This window comes from Chlorocebus sabaeus, chromosome 11, assembly GCF_047675955.1.
Source record: "Chlorocebus sabaeus isolate Y175 chromosome 11, mChlSab1.0.hap1, whole genome shotgun sequence".
NCBI classification, from domain to species: Eukaryota; Metazoa; Chordata; class Mammalia; order Primates; family Cercopithecidae; genus Chlorocebus; species Chlorocebus sabaeus.
In genome coordinates, this window is record NC_132914.1 from 52,978,299 (window position 1) to 52,996,499 (window position 18,201).

Sequence of the window (18,201 nt, forward strand, 5' to 3'; positions counted from 1 at the left end):
GGAAATGAAATCAGCATTGAAGAGATATCTACACGCCCATATTCATTGCAGCATTGTTCACCAAGGCAAGATATGAAGATAATCTAAGAGATAAGTGACAGATGAATAGATAAAGAAAATGTAATATATATATGCTTACATATACGTTTACACACACAACACACACACATGCATAAAGGAATATTATTCAGTCGTAAAGAAGAAATCCCTGCCATTCGTGAAAGCATGGATGAAATTATGTCCGCAATGCTTTGTCTGAATTCAATAGGTCATGAAATGATGTGTTTTCATTTTTATTTGTGATTTCTCCTTTGACCCGTTGGTTGTTTAAGAGTATGCTGTTTAATTTCTATATATTTGCAAATTTTTCAGTTTTTTTCCTCATATGGATTTCAAGTATTATTCCATAGTGATTAGAAAAGATGTTTTGCACAAGTTTGATATTTTCAAACTTACTAATGCTGGTGTCATAAAATGGATTAGGAGTTGTCACTTCTTTTTCTTCCTTTTTTTGGAAAAGTATGAGAAGGATTGGTTTTAATTCCTTAAAAGTTGCCAGAATTCACAGGTGAAGCCAGCAGGTCTTTGTTTCTTTTTTGCTGGGAGGTTTTCAATTACAGAGTCAATCTCCTTACTAGTTACAGATCTGTTCAGGTCTTCTGTTTCTTCATGATTCAGTCTTGGTGGGTTGTATCTTTCTAGGAACTTGACCATTCATCCAGGTTATTTAATTTGTTTGCACCTACAAATTTATATCTTAGCATTGCTTACACTGTATTCATAAGATTTGATATGTTATTGGTTTTTGTTGTTGTTTTTTGTTGTCTGTCTGTTTGTTTGTTTGTTTTGAGATGGAGTCTCACTCTGTCACCCAGGCTGGAATGCGGTGGCACAATCTCGGCTCACTGCAACCTCCACCTCCTGGGTTCAAGCGATTCTCCTGCCTCAGCCTCCCTAGTAGCTGGGATTACAGGTGTGCATTACCATGCCTGGTGAATTTTTGTATTTTTAGCAGAGACAGGGTTTTGTCATTTTGGCCAGGTTTGTCACAAACTCCTGACCTCAGGTTAGTTGCCCACCTCAGCCTCCCAAAGTGATATGTTATGTTTTTATACTCATTTTCTCAAAATATTTTCTAATTTCCCTGTGGTTCTTTTTTTGGCCTCTTGGTCATTTAAAAATGTGTTGCTTAGTTTCTGTATATTTGTGCAGAAATTTTTTTAGTCATCACTCTGTTACTGATTTTTAATTTTATGTCATTATAGGAAAGCTGAATTATATATGTATACTTCTTGGGAAAAAAAAAAAAACTACTGAGACTATTTCGTGGCCTTACCTGTGTTCTATCCTGTAGAATATCCTGTGAACTTGAGAAGAATATGTATTCTGATGTCGTTGAGTCAAATATTCTGTATATCTCTGTTCAGTCTAGCTTACTATTTTATTGTTCAAGTCCTCTCTTTCCTTATATTCTCTCTAGTTGTTATATCCATTATTGAAAGTGGAGAATTGATGTCTACAATTATTATTTTTTGAACTGTGTGTTCCCTCTCTCAATTTTGTAAATCTTTGCTTCATATATATTGAATGCATTATTAAGTGAGTAAATGTTTGTAATTTTTCAATCTTTTTTGAGATGAAAACTTTTACTAATATATAATGCACTTAATCTCTTATAATATCATTACATTTAAATAGTATTTCATCTAATATTACAGGCAATCCAGTCCCTTTTGGTTACTATTTGAATGGAACATCTTTTCCATACATTCACTTTCAACATATTCATGTCATTGAATCTAAAGAGAGTCTCAGGAAGACAGCACATAGTTGGATCTTTTAAAATCCTTCCTGCAATTATCTCTTTTGATTGGAGAGTTTAATCTGTTTGGAATTTAAAGTAATTATTATAAGAGATGTGCTTCTCCTTCTTGCTATTTTGCCATTTGGTGTTTACATCGCCTATAGTTGGCCCTTCATTTCCACCATCACTGTCTTTTTTTGTGTTTAGTTGATTTTTTGTAATAACATTTTTTCACATTTTATTCCCTTCTGTGTATATTCTGTAGACATTTTCTTGGTGTTCATCATAGGAATTATATTTAACACCCTAAAATTACTAGAACCGAATTTAAATTTATTCACATTTAACTTTAATACCATAAAAGAGTCTGTTTCTATAAATCTCCCTTTCCCCTTTTGGTAATTGATATCACAGATTTAATTGCTGTGCATTGTGTGCCAAATATCATAGAACAGTAGTAGTTTTATGCATTTTATTTTAGTTCTTTTATAATTAAAATTGGAGTTATAAAACAAATTAAAATAATAGTAACTTTTATAGCTGTCCATGTAGTTACCTTTATCAGAGATCTTTATTTCTTCATATGGAGTGCTGTTACTGTCCAGTGTCCTCTCATTTCTACCTGAAGAACTTACTGTAATGTTTCTTAAAGGGCAGTTCTAGTAGTAACGACCTTCCCTAGCTTTTATCTGGGAAAAATCTTAATTTCTCCCTAATTTTTGAAGAACAGTTGAGCCAGATATAGGATTTATAAGTGCCAATACTTTTTTTCCTTTCAACACTTTGAATATAGTCATGTGTGACTTAATGATGAGGATAGATTCTGGGAAATGTGACATTAGGTTATTTTGCCATTGTGAAAACATTATCAAGTACATTTACACAAACTTAGATGATATAGCCTACTACATACCTAGGCTATCTATATGATATAGCCTATTGTTCCTAGGCTACAAACCTGTACAGTATGTTACTGTGCTGAACAGTATGTTACTGTACCATGGGCAGTCATAACACAATGGTATTTGTATATTTAAACATATAAAAGGTAGAGCATTGTGCTACAACATTGCTACAATGTTCACTAGGCAATAGGAATGTCTCAGCTCCATTCTAATCTTATGGGACAATCATCATTTATGCAGTCTGCCATTTATCAAAATGTTATCATATGGTGTATGACTGTACATCAACCTACTCCCTATTGCCTTCATGGGTCCTAATAAGAAATGGAGTGATAGTCTAATTGAGGATACCTTGTATGTGATGAGACATTTATCTCTTGCTGCTCTCAAGATTTTCTCATTTTTGGCTTTCAATTGTTTAATTAAAAATATGTCTTTATGTGGGTCTCTTAGAGATTATCCAACTTAGAGTTTATATAGTTTCTTGGATTTATAGGCTCATGACTTAACCTTGGGAAATTTCTAGCCATTATTTTTTTAACATTATTTCTTCCCCATCTTTTCCCAGCTCTCCATGTGGGATAAACACAATGCTCTTGTTGACCTGCTTGATTGTGCCTCACAGATTCTTTAGTATCTGTTCACTGACTTCACTCTTTTCCTCGTACTTCCTAATTTCAATTGTTCTATTTTTAGGTTCTCTGATTTGTTTGTCTGCTTGCACAAATTTGCTTTTGAATCCGTCCAAGTTGTTTGTATTTCCGTTGTAATTTATGGCTCCAGAATTTTGATTTGGTTTCTTTTACAATTTCAATTTCTTTGGTTATGTATTTTATTTTGTTCACGTATTGTTTTCTTGTCTTTGTCCATGTCTGTCTTCAGTTTTTGGAACATCTTCAAGGGAGTTGTCTAATTAATTTATTTTTTAACATAAGAAAAGTATGCAAATTTTATTTGATGTTAAAATTTTAATTTTTATATGTGCATAAAGGTCTTAATAGAAAAAAATAAGACTTGAAGCCTATATACCATTATAATAAAAAGAGATAAATTGTGGAGTTGTGACAAAAAATAGAAAAAGGAGTATGGGCTGGGGGCAATAAATTGTGGGAATGTGATTAGGAAATGTATAGGGGAAACTAAGGAAAAGACAGGGGTCAATTTAATAAAATTTGTCTTACACATTAATCTCAGTGTTACCTCCCCATCTCTAGTGATAAGAGCATTCTCCTCTCCTGGTACAGGAAGAGCATCTTTCTCAGAGGAAATTTATACCCTGCTTTTAGGTAGAAAGTGGAGGGTCAAAGAGCTATTCCTGCATCTACTATTTTCTCAATTGCCTTTAGCTCAAAATAATCAATATGCTAAAGTGGCATATGTGGAGATAGCATGTTCTGATCCCCTTATAATCTTATTTTGTATTGTTTTTCTTCTTTCTTTGTAAGATAAAATATATTTATTTGGTCTCCTGGCTTTATTATTTCATTTAGATAAATACAGGATTTTAACTTTTAGGTTCAGGGGTACATGTACAGGTTTATTATACAGGTAAATTGAACGTTATGGGGGCCTGGCGTACAGATTATTTCATCATCCAGGTAATAAGCATGGTACCTGATAAGTACTTTTTTCATCCTCATTCTCCTTCAACCTTCCACCCTCAAGTAGGGTCGGTGGCTGTTGTTTTCTTCTTTGTGTCCATATGTACTCGAAATTTAGCTCACACTTATAAGTGAGATCACACATTATTTGGTTTTCTGCAACCTAAGCAATGTAGAGGTCTGTGCTACTATGAATAGTGCTTCAGTGAACATATGCATGCATGTGTCTTTATGGTAGAATGATTTATATTCTTTGAGTATATATCCAATAATGGGATTGCTGGGTCTAATGGTAATTCTAAGTTCTTTTAGAAATTGCCAAACTGCTTCCCACAATGCTTAAACTAATTAACATTCCCACCAACCAGGTTTAAGTGTTTCCTTTTCTCCACAATCTCACCAGCCATCTGTTATTTTCTAACATTTTAAGAGTAGTCATTCTGACTGGTGTGAGATGATATGTCACTGTGGTATGGAATTGCATTTCTCCAGTAATGTTGAGCATTTTTTCATATGCTTGTTGGCCACATGTATGTCTTCTTTTGAAAAGTATCTGTTCATGTCCTTTGCCCACTTTTTAATGGGGTTGTTTGTTTTTTAGTAGTAAGTTTGTTTAAGTTCCTTACAGATGCTGGATATTAGACCTTCGTCAGCTGCTTAGTTTGTGAGAATTTTCTCCCATTCTATAGGCTGTCTGTTAACTCTACTGATAGTTTCTTTTGCTGTGCAGAAGTTCAGTGGCTTAATTAGGTCCTATTTGTCAGTTTTTGCTTTTATCGCAATTTCTTTTGGCATCTTTGTCATGAAATCTTTGCTAAGTCCTGTATCCAGAATGATATTTCCTAGATTTTCCAGGGTTTTTATAGTTTTAGGTGTTATATTTAAGTCTTTAATCTGTCTTGGGTTGATTTTTGTATACGGTGTAAGGAAGGGGGCTAGTTTCAATCTTCTACATATGGCTAGCCAGTTATCCCAGCACCATTTATTAAATATTGAGTTCTTTCCCCATTGCGTATGTTTGTCGATTATGTTGAATGTGTCAGATGGTTGCAGCTATGCAGGCTCATTTCTGGGCTGTCTATTTTGTTTCATTGGTCTGTGTATCTGTTTTTGTACCAGTACCGTGCTATTTTGGTTACTCTAGCCTTGGAGTATAGTTTGAAGTCAGATAATGGGATGCCTCCAGATTTATTCTTTTTGCTTAGGATTGCCTGGGCTATTCAGACTCTTTTTTGGTTCCATGTGAATTTTAAAATAGGTTTGTTGTAATTCTGTGAAGAATGTCATTTGTAGTTTGACAGTAAGAGCATTGAATCTATAAATTGCTTTCAGAAGTGTGGTCATTTAAAAAATATTGATTCTTTCTATCCATTAATATGGAATGGTTTCCCATTTATTTGTGTCATCTCTGATTTATTTGAGCAGTGGTTTGTAATTCTCATTGTAGAGATCTTTCACCTCCTTGGTGGGCTATATTCCTAGGTACTTTATTCTTTTTGTGGCTATTTTGAATGGGATTGTGTTTTTATTTTTGCTCTCAGCTTGAATATTATTGGTTTATAGAAATGCTCCTGATTTTTGTATATTGCATTTGTATCTTGAAACTTTGCTCACGTTATCAGCTGAAGGAACTTTTGGGAAGAGATTATGGCATTTCCTATGTATGGAATCATACCATTTACAAACAGAGATAGTTTGAATTCCTCTCTTCCTATTTGGATGTCTTTTATTTCTTTCCCTGCCTGATTGCTCTGGCTAGGTCTTCCATTACTATGTGGAATAGAAGTGTGAAAGAAGGCATCCTTATCTTGTTCCTATTTTCAAGGAATGCTTCCAGCTTTTACCTATTTAGCATAATATTGGCTGTTGGTTTTTCATAGAGGGCTGTTGTTATTTTGAAGTATGTGTGTTCTTTGCTTAGTTTGTTGAGGGATTGTAAAGATAAGTTGATTTTTATCAAAAGCCTTTTCAGCATCTATTGAGATGATAATGCAGTTTTTGTTTTTAGTTCTGCTCATGCTGATGAATCACATTAATTGATTTGTGTATGTCAAACCAATGTTGCATCCCAGGAATAAAGCCTGCTTGATCGTGGCGGATTAGCTTTTGGATATTCTGCTGGATCTGGTTTACTAGTATTTTGTTTTGTATTTATCCATCTATGTTCATCAAGGATATTGACCTGAAGTTTTCTTTTTTTGTGTTGTCTCTGGTAGGTTTTGGTATCAGGATGATGCTGGCCTCATAGAATAAGTTAGAGAGGAGTCCTTCCCACTCAATTATTTGGAATAGTTTCAGCAGGACTAGTAACAGTTCTTTCTCACACATTTGGTAAAATTCAACTGTGAATCTGTCTGTTCCTGGGTTTTTTCTGGTTGGTAGTCTTTTTATTACTGATTCGATTTCAGATCTCATTGTTGTTCTCTTCAGGGATTCAATTTCTTCTGGGTTCAGTCTTTACAGGTTGTATGTGTCCAGGAATTTATCCAGTTCTTCTAGCTTTTCAAGCTTGTTCACATAGAGATGTTCTTAATAGTCTCTGATGGGTTTTTGTATTTCTGTAGGGTGAGTAGTAGTGTCCCTTTTGTCATTTCTGATTGTGTTTCTTTGGATCTTCTCTCTTTTATTCATTAGTGTAGGTAGTGGTCTATCTTATTAATTCGTTCAAAGAACCAGCTCCTGGAGTCATTGATCTTTTGTATGGATTTTCATGTCTCAGTTTCCTTCAGTTTAGCAATGGTTTTAGTTATGTTTTTCCTGCTAGCCTTGGGATTAGGGTTGGTTTGTCCTTTCTCTAGTTTCTGTATTTGTGATGGTTAGGTTGTTAATTTGGAATCTTTCTAACTTTTTGACGTGGTCATTCAGTGCTATAAACTTCCCTATTAACATTGCTTTGACCGTGTCCCAAAGATTCCGGTATGTTGTGTCTTTTTTCTCATTATTTTCAGAGAATTTCTTGATTTCTGCCTTAATTTCATTATTTACCCAGAAGTCACTTAGGAGCAGGTTGTTTAATTTCCACATAATTTTATGGTTTTGAGTGATTTTCTTAGTATTTATTTCTATTTTACTATACCGTGGTCTGAAATCATGGTTGGTATGATTTTTTTTTTAATTTATTGAGGATTGTTTTAGACCCAATGTGTGGTCATTTTTGGAGTATGTGCCATCTACAGGTGAGAAGAATGTATATTCTGTTCTTTTGGGATAATGAGTTCTGTAGATGTTTATCAGATCCATTTGGTCAAATGTTGAGTTCAGCTCCTGAATATCTTTGTTAATTTTCTGCCTCATGATTTAATACTATCAGTGGGGTGTTAAAGTCTCCCACTATTATTGGTTGGTTATCTAAGTCTCTTCATGGGTCTCTAACAACTTGCTTTATGAATCTGGGTGCTCCTGTGTTGGGTGTGTATATATTCATGATCGTTACATCATCTTGTTGAATTGAGCTCTTTACCGTTGTGTAATGCCCTTCTTTTAATTTTTTTATCTTGATTTAAAGTCTGTTTTGTCTGAAATTAGAATAGCATCCTTTGCCTTTTTATTTTTCCATTTGCTTGTTAGATTTTCCTTTATCCATTTATTTTGAGTCTATGGGTGTCAGTGCATGTGTGATGGGTATCTTGAAGATCGTAAACCATTGGGTTTTAATTGAGGCATTTAGCCCATTTACATTCAAGGATAGTATTGATACATGCAGATTTTATCCCATCATCATGTTGTTAGCTGGTTATCATGCAGCATTGTTTGTGTGGCTGCATTATAGTGTCACTGGTCTAGGTACTTAAGTGTGATGCCAGTAATGGTCTTTCTTTTATAGTTGCCGGTAATGGTCTTTTCCATACTTATCATTCCCTTCAGGACTTCTTCCAAGGCAGGTCTGATGTTGATGAATTCCCTCTGCATTTGCTTGTCTGAAAGGGCCTTATTTCTCTTTCACTTATTAAGGTTAGTTTGGCTGGATATGAAATTCTTGTTTGTAAATTCTTTTCTTTAAGAGCTCTGAATATAGGCCTCTAATCTCTTCTGGCTTGTAGAGTTTCTGCTGACAGGTCTGCTGTTAGCCTGATATAATTCCCTTTGTATATTACCTGCCTCTTCCTAGCTGCCTTTAACATTTTTCTCTTATTTTGACCTTGAAGAATCTAATAACTATGTGTCTTGGGGTTATCTTCTTGTGTAGTATTTCACAGAGGTTTTCTGCATTTCCTGAATTTGAATGTTGGCCTCTGTAGTGACATTGGGGACATTTTTATGGATAATATTCTGAAATATGTTTTCCAAGTTGCTAGGTTTCTCTCCCTCTCTTTCACGGATGCCAGTGAGTTATAGATTTGGTCTCTTTACATAATCCCATATTTCTCATAGGTTTTGTTTATTCTTCTTTATTGTTTTTCCTTTATTTTGCTCTGACTTAGTTATTTTGGAGAGCCAGTCTTCAAGCTCTGATAGTCTTGACTCAGTTTGTTCAGTTTTCCTGTTAATACTTGCAATTGCATTATGAAATTCTTCTAGTGTGCTTTTCAGTTCTATCAGATAAGTTTGATTCTTTCTTATAATGTCATTTTGGCTATCACATCTTGTATTGTTTTCTTGTAATCCTTGGATATCTTGGATTGGGTTTCAAGTATCTCCTGTATTTAAAAGATCTTCATTCCTTTCCATAGTCTGAATTTTATTTCTGATATTTCAGCCATTTCATCCTGGTTAAGAACCATTACTGGAAATATTATTATGGTTCTTTGGAGGTAAGATGATACTCTGGCTTTTTGAGTTGCCACAGTTTTTGTGCTGGTTCTTTATCATTTGTGTGGGCTGATGTTTCTTCAGTCTTTGAAGTTAGTATCCTCTGGGTGGTTTGCTTGCTTTGCTTTTTTTACTTTTGATGACCTTGGGAGTTTGATTATGGTATAAGGTGAACTCGATTGACTGGTTTTGATTCTAGTCTGCTCCTGGGTTGTGGGAAGGTGTGCTCTATAGTTGAGTTCACACAGAGGCACGGCCACTGGGCCAGAAACTAGTAGGCACTGCCCAACTGGTTACCGGTGGTAGGATTACCTGTTACCACTCAGCCTCTGATTACTGTCTCTATGCTCACATTCATTTTGTTGGGTGTTCCAGTCAACAGTACTCACTCAGGCAGCACCTGCAGTTGGCATATGTATTGTCCATTCTCACACTGCTATAAAGACATACCTAAGACTGGGTACTTTATTTAAAAAAAAAAAAAAAAAAAAAAAAAAAAAAGAGGTTTAATTAAGTCACAGTTCCACATGGCTGGGGAAGCCTCAGGACACTTACAATCATAGTGGAAGGTGAGAGAGATGTCTTACATGGTGGAAAATGAAAGAGTTGCAAACAAGAGCAGGGAAAACTACCTTATAAAACCATCAGATCTCATGAGAACTCACTTGCTATCATGAGAACAGCATGGGGGAAACCACCTGAATGATCCAATTACCTCCACCTGTTTTCTCCCTTGACATGTGGGGGTTATGGGGACTATGGAGATTATAATTTAAGATGAGATTTGAGTGGGAACACAAGGCCTAACCATATAAAAATACAAGCCATGTCCTTGCCAGTGTGGCCCTAATCTGCTGTCCATATATTTCCCAGGGAAACATGGTGTTGGGCCTGCCTGCAGAGTTTGGGGGAAATGGGACCACTGGGCTGGAAGTTCTAGTGGGTGTGGTCTATCTGGCTAGAAGAGGAAGAGGAGGGTGAAGTTGCCCACCCTGCCACTTGAGTGTTTGCACAGCAACAATAAGCTACGCCCTTCTGCAAATTCAGGCAGAAGTAGGACTGCTGGGCAGGTAGCTCTAGCAGGCATGGTTTGCCTGGTTACCAGTGAAGTGAGTCATGGCTGCCAAAGCTTCTGGCCCAGCCCTAGCATGGGGCTGCTTACCTTGCTATCCGGTGTTTCCCAGGAAAACAGAAAACCGCAACCTCTAGGTGAGTTCACACAGAAGCAGGGCTGCTGGGCTGGAAGCTCTAGTAGATGTTGCCAACCTGCCCACCAGTAGTAGTGGCAGATGGGGTCACACACTCTGCCATCTGGCTGTTTCCTAGGACAACAAGAAGGTGTGCTCTGTAGTTGAGTTCACACAGAGGCAGGGCCACTGGGCCAGAAACTAGTAGGCACTGTCCACCTGGTTACCGGTGGTTGGATTACCTCACTCAGCCATCCAGCTGTTTTCCCAAGCAATAGGAAGCTGTGCCCTCCAACTGAGTTCACACAGAAGTGGAGCCACTGACCCAGAAACTCTTGCAAACATTGTCTGCCTAGCTACCAGTGGCCTGGGCAGGTGAAGTCATGTGCTATGGTGTTTGGGTGTTTCCCAGGACAACAGGAGGTTGTGCCCTTCAGCTGAGTTTACACAAACATGGAACTGCTGGGCTGGAAGCTCTAGCAAGCATTGCCTGCCTGGCTACCAGTGGTGGGGGTGGGTGGGATGTCTAGCCCAGTTCAGGCCAAAGCAAGACCACTGGGCTGGAAGCTGGCACCAAGCCCCATCTGACAATGGAAGTCTGGCAATCTTACTGCCCCCAAGTACCACAACTGGGGCTTCTATTGGGCCTATGGTAGGGATGCTGTTCTGCTCTGAGGCGCAAGGCTTGTAGCAGTCCCCTTAGATTCAAGAGCTGCTTTTGCAAAATGTCTGGGTGGCTCTTTGCCTCAATCTAGAAGCATGGTGGGGAGGGTGGCGCGGGGAGGTGGGCAGGGTGATTCTCACATTCTCAGTATTGCACAGGTCTCTATGGAGAATGTGGGCCCCCCTGAGGGCTCTCTCTCACTCACACTTTCCCAGGTGAGTGAGCCCAGACAGACTGGTGCCCAGCTTCATTCCTCTGTGTTCTCTGTATACCCCTGTGGCCTTGATGTATTCTAACATGTTTTTTCAGACAATCGGCCTGCAGGGTCAGTGTTCAATACAAAGGTATTGTGTTTCCTCTCCCTGAGAATGGTACACGAGAGCTGCTTCTAGTCCGCCTTCTTGGTCCCACTTCCCTAGAAATGGATTGGGAGTTGTTTTAAAGCCTTTGTTTAGTAAATTCAACATTTGGAACACCGTTAGATAGGTTTTCTGTTTATTTATTATGTTCATTTTAATGGATACTTTACTGTTTATCTGTATGCTTTGTGATTATTTTTGTTGTTAGAAAACAGAACACTGGAATCTTTTAATGTGGAAACTATGAAAATAGTTAAACTATGAAAATGAGAGTCTCTTCCACAGGGTTTGCTTTTTTGCTTTTCTTTTTTCTTTTATAATTCAGCCTGAGGTGAAAATTTAAGGTTTTCTCTGGTCTCTTCTAAATCTTCTCTTTCTAAAACAATGGCACACAGCTTCTTTGCCTACATCTCGGCAATGAGAAGCAGCTAGTAGCAATCAGAAGACAGGATCCCAGTATTCGGAGGACAAACTCCTTAATTCCAATCCTGGATCCAGAAAACCACACCAGTAAAGTGGATTTTTATCCCTACAGCTCCACCTTGGAGTGATGAGTGGGTAGCTGCTACTACACTAAAGGCTAAAATCAACCAATATTAGCCACATTTATCAGACAATCCTTCCACTAGAAACTACAAGCAATCAAATAGACTCCAGATTTCCAAAGTAGCCACTTCAGATATTTTCTGCCAGTACAATTCTTGTCTAAATGAAAAGATGAATTCCTGGCACTTCCTATTTCCACCATTGTGATGAGTAATTTTGTGTGTCAACTTGACTGGTCCATGGAGTGCCAAGACATTTTGTCAAATATTATTCTGAGTGTGTCTGTGATGGTGTTTCTCACAGATAAAAAATTAATGAAAAACACCCTCACAGACACACCCAGGGTAAGATCAGCGTTTGAATCAGTAGACTAAAGAAAGTACATTGCCCTTCCTAATGTGATGGGCCTCATTCATCAGTTGAATACCTGAGTTGATTAAAAAGGCTGACCTTCTTGCAAGTAAGAGGGACTCTTACTACATGGCTTCCTTTGAGCTGGAACATTGCTTGTTTGTTTGTTTGTTTGTTTGTTTTTCTGCCTTCAGACTCTTCCAGATGCATTAGTTTTCCTTGTTCTCAGGCCTTTGGTCTTGGACTGGAAGTATACCATTAGCTCTCCTGGGTCTCCAGCTCGTCAACTGTAGCTCTTAGAACGTTTTAGCGTCCACAATCGTGTGAACACATTTCTTACAATAAATAAATAAATCTATCTATTTTTCTATCTGTCATCTGTCTATCTACCTATCGATCTATCTATCTACTCATCCATCCATCCTATTGGTTCTGTTTCTCTAGAGAGGCCTGACTAATACAACTGTCTTTTCTCTGATGTCTCTACTTTTTTTCTGATAGGTGCAGACACACATATTTATATTGAACACATTAACTCATACTAAGTAATGACTTAGATCCCACGACATTCATGAACATGGGCTATTTCAGGTTCTTATTAAGGGATTAACAATTGAGGATGATGAAAAATACATATATTTAATATTACGAGGTGACATAATGAGTTTTAACCTATTATTTCAAGTAAATTATTACTTATTTAGATAAGGAAATAACCAATAACTCTCGGAATTTGAGTGTAACATGTGAAGCTTGGCTGACTCTTCTCCATTTACTTACACATTATCACTTATGTGGATGAGGGATTTGTTGTGTTCTTGATGTGGACTACAAAAAGATACCAAATGGAATATTAAGGATTTGACTTGACTTGACTTTTATAGTCCAACATCTTAATCACTGAGCATTAAACAGATAATTAGATGTACTTATTATAAATGTATATTGAAAACAAAATAGAAAGAAAGGATAATAATCACAATTTACTCTGGTACAAAGGCAAAAGTGCACATCACAGTAAACTATAGATTTTTTTTTTATTTATTTATTTTTTATTATTATTATACTTTAAGTTCTAGGGTACATGTGCATAACATGCAGGTTTGTTACATATGTATACTTGTGCCATGTTGCTGTGCTGCACCCATCAACTCGTCAGCACCTATCAACTCGTCATTTACATCAGGTATAACTCCCAATGCAATCCCTCCTCCCTCCCCCCTCCCCGTGATAGGCCCCGGTGTGTGATGTTCCCCTTCCCGAGTCCAAGTGATCTCATTGTTCAGTTCCCACCTATGAGTGAGAACATGCGGTGTTTGGTTTTCTGTTCTTGTGATAGTTTGCTAAGAATGATGGTTTCCAGCTGCATCCATGTCCCTACAAAGGACATAAACTCATCCATTTTTATGGCTGCATAGTATCCCATGGTGTATATGTGCCACATTTTCTTAATCCAGTCTGTCACTGATGGACATTTGGGTTGATTCCAAGTCTTTGCTATTGTGAATAGTGCCGCAATAAACATACGTGTGCATGTGTCTTTATAGCAGCATGATTTATAATCCTTTGGGTGTATACCCAGTAATGGGATGGCTGGGTCATATGGTACATCTAGTTCTAGATTCTTGAGGAATCACCATACTGTTTTCCATAATGGTTGAACTAGTTTACAATCCCACCAACAGTGTAAAAGTGTTCCTATTTCTCCACATCCTTTCCAGCACCTGTTGTTTCCTGACTTTTTAATGATCGCCATTCTAACTGGTGTGAGATGGTATCTCATTGTGGTTTTGATTTGCGTTTCTCTGATGGCTGGTGGTGATGAGCATTTTTTCATGTGTCTGTTGGCTGTATGAATGTCTTCTTTTGAGAAATCTCTGTTCATATCCTTTGCCCACTTTTTGATGGGGCTGTTTGTTTTTTTCTTGTAAATTTGTTTGAGTTCTTTGTAGGTTCTGGATATTAGCCCTTTGTTAGATGAGTAGATTGCAAAAATTTTCTCCCATTCTGTAGGTTGCCTGTTCACCCTGATGGTAGTTTCTTTTGCTGTGCAGAAGCTCTTTAGTTTAATGAGATCCCATTTGTCAATTTTGGCTTTTGCTGCTGTTGCTTTTGGTGTTTTAGACATGAAGTCTTTGCCCATGCCTATGTCCTGAATGGTACTACCTAGTTTTCCTCTAGGGTTTTTATGGTATTAGGTCTAACATTTAAGTCTCTAATCCATCTTGAATTAATTTTCGTATAACGAGTAAGGAAAGGATCCAGTTTCAGCTTTCTACTTCTGGCTAGCCAATTTTCCCAGCACCATTTATTAAATAGGGAATCCTTTCCCCATTTCTTGTTTTTCTCAGGTTTGTCAAAGATCAGATGGCTGTAGATGTGTGGTATTATTTCTGAGGACTCTGTTCTGTTCCATTGGTCTATATCTCTGTTTTGGTACCAGTACCATGCTGTTTTGGTTACTGTAGCCTTGTAGTATAGTTTGAAGTCAGGTAGCGTGATGCCTCCAGCTTTGTTCTTTTGACTTAGGATTGTCTTGGAGATGCGGGCTCTTTTTTGGTTCCATATGAACTTTAAAGCAGTTTTTTCCAATTCTGTGAAGAAACTCGTTGGTAGCTTGATGGGGATGGCATTGAATCTATAAATTACCTTGGGCAGTATGGCCATTTTCACGATATTGATTCTTCCTATCCATGAGCATGGTATGTTCTTCCATTTGTTTGTGTCCTCTTTGATTTCACTGAGCAGTGGTTTGTAGTTCTCCTTGAAGAGGTCCTTTACATCCCTTGTCAGTTGGATTCCTAGGTATTTTATTCTCTTTGAAGCAATTGTGAATGGAAGTTCATTCATGATTTGGCTCTCTGTTTGTCTGTTACTGGTGTATAAGAATGCTTGTGAATTTTGCACATTAATTTTGTATCCTGAGACTTTGCTGAAGTTGCTTATCAGCTTAAGGAGATTTTGGGCTGAGACAATGGGGTTTTCTAAATATACAATCATGTCATCTGCAAACAGGGACAATTTGACTTCTTTTCCTAACTGAATCCCCTTGATTTCTTTCTCTTGCCTGATTGCCCTAGCCAGAACTTCTAACACTATGTTGAGTAGGAGTGGTGAGAGAGGGCATCCCTGTCTTGTGCCAGTTTTTAAAGGGAATTTTTCTAGTTTTTGCCCATTCAGTATGATATTGGCTGTGGGTTTGTCATAAATAGCTCTTATTATTTTGAGGTACGTTCCATCAATACGGAATTTATTGAGCGTTTTTAGCATGAAGGGCTGTTGAATTTTGTGAAAAGCCTTTTCTGCATCTATTGAGATAATCATGTGGTTCTTGTCTTTGGTTCTGTTTATATGCTGGATTATGTTTATTGATTTGCAAACTATAGATCTTTTTAAAAGTTTCCACTACAGCAAGGCCACCACCAGATATAAAACAGTAATTCCAGTGAAACTCACCGCAAACTTATGTCTACTTTACTGTGTAGTAGATTTACCTCTATACCAATTTCTTTCTTTCCCTGTGTACTTTTCCTTATAAATTCTATTTTATTTCCTAACATAATGGCCTTCTTTTGAGTACAGACTTCCCAGTCAAGAAATGTCTTAAACTTGACCATGTCTAACATACTGAAATCATTCAATATTTTCTTAATAATATGAAAATTATGCAAGTATTTCATGATTTTAAATCAGTGTTTAATTTCTGAAAAAATAGTGCCTTAATGTTTTATACTTATGTGTAAAATTTTTCTAGAATCAAGAAACAGGACATTCATTCTAAATCTTCTAGGAGATACTATGCTCTATTGTAAAATTAAAAACAATGTTTTTTGATCAAATATTTAAAATGGATAGTACATCTTTTTTTTTTTTTTTTTTTTTTTTGAGATGGAGTTTCACTCTTGTCACCCAGGCTGGAGTGCAATGGCACAATCTCAGCTCACTGCAACCTCTGCCTCCCAGGTTCAAGCAATTCTCCTGTCTCAGCCTCTCTATTAGCTGGGACTACAGGTGTCCACCACCATGCCTGGCTAATTTTTGTATTTTTTAGTAGAGATGGGGTTTCACCATGTTGGCCAGGCTGGTCCTGAACTCCTGACCTCAGGTAATCCACCTGCCTCGGCCTCCCAAAGTGCTGGGATTACAGGTGTGAGCTGCTGTTCCTGGCCCATCTTTTTTATATGTGTCTATTTGCATAATACAAATAAAAAACATCATACTTATTTCTTAGAAACATATTTAACAATTTTAAAAAATGGAAAATTTACCAAGATATCGATAAATAATAGGGAAAAAGAGAAATAATTATACTACCAGGTATCAAATTGAAGGATAAAAATCACAATAAACATTCTGAGATCAGTAGGACATTATCAAAATAGAATCAATATCCCAGAAATAGGCACATAATCCCTGTTTTATTCTCTGTTACACTAGGAAGGATTAAAGGTATTAATCTTTTATATGCTGAATTTATGTTAAAATAATCATTTTTTATAGAAACGTAATGCAAACAAACAGTTCTCTAGGGAAACATGGAAAAATTTATGAACATTTTAAGTGTGCAAAGTTGTGACTCAGTAACTCATTTGAGAAAACTTACATTCAAGAGATAATAGAACAATAATGCCAAGATGCATTTGTGTGTCTATGCATTCTCATATCATTTATAATAAGGGATATTTTCAAAGATTGGTATGTTCAGCAAAGAATAATTTTATTCATTATGGCATATCCATACAATGAAACCATATTTAGTCATTAAAATGGATGTTGTAAATGTTTAAGCTAATATTAAATGGTTAACTATTGCTTAGAGAAAAATGGAAGATTTTCTATTTAGGTATGAATGCTTAAAAATATATTACTAAGTGTCAAAGACAGGTGATATCATTTGGCTGTGTCCCCACCCAAATCTCATCTTGAATTGTAGTTCCCATAATCCCCGTGTGTCATGGGAGGGACCTGGTGGGAGGTAATTGAATCATGGAGGCAGGTTTTTCCCATGCTCATGATAGTGAATGCATCTCATCAGATCTGATGATTTTATAAAGGGCAGTTCCCCTGCACACACTCTCTTGCCTGCCACCATGTAAGATATCCTTTGCTCCTCCTTCACCTTCTGCCATGGTTGTGAGGCCTCCCCAGCCATGTGGAACTGTGAGTCTATTAAACCTCTTTTTCCTTATAAATTACCCAGTCTCAGGTATTTCTTCATAGCAGTATGAAAATGGACTGATACAGCAGATGTCCACAACTAAAATGTATGTGGAGTAGTATACCTCAAATAGGTAACAGTGGTTAGCTCTGCACATAAACATTTGAATATATGTTAACATCACATGAAGGCATCCTCTTCAAATAAAAAGATTCATGTTGTGATTTTTTTCTTAAATTATATTTGTCTCTACAGTTGTGATAAAGTCTTTAATAAGTCAATGACTGAGTTTTTGTCACTGAAGTACCATTACTGTTTATGCAAATGTAATTTAAATATCCTGGTTTCCACTTCTATAACATATTCAACAAGAAGATATTGTTTTTTAAGCCAGGAACAATGGTGCCCATCTGCAGCTCCAGCTACTCAGGAGCTTGAGGCAGGAAGTTCATTTGAGGTCAGGAGTTCAAGGCTGCAATCCTGCCTATGAATAGCCACAGCACTTCAGCTTGGGCAACATAGTGAGACCTCCTCTCTTAAAAAACAGGTAATTATTTCTTTTAAAAAAGAAGAAGTTAATCCCAGCATTTTGAGAGGCCGAGACGGGCAGATCACGAGGTCAGGAGATCGAGACCATCCTGGCTAACACGGTAAAACCCCGTCTCTACTAAAAAAATACAAAAAACTAGCCAGGCGAGGTGGCGGACGCCTGTAGTCCCAGCTACTCGGGAGGCTGAGGCAGGAGAATGGCGTGAACCTAGGAGGTGGAGCTTGCAGTGAGCTGAGATCCGGCCATTGCACTCCAGCCTGGGCCACAGAGCAAGACTCCGTCTCAAAAAAAAAAAAGAAGTTACTATTTTTAATCGTATTTTTAGCA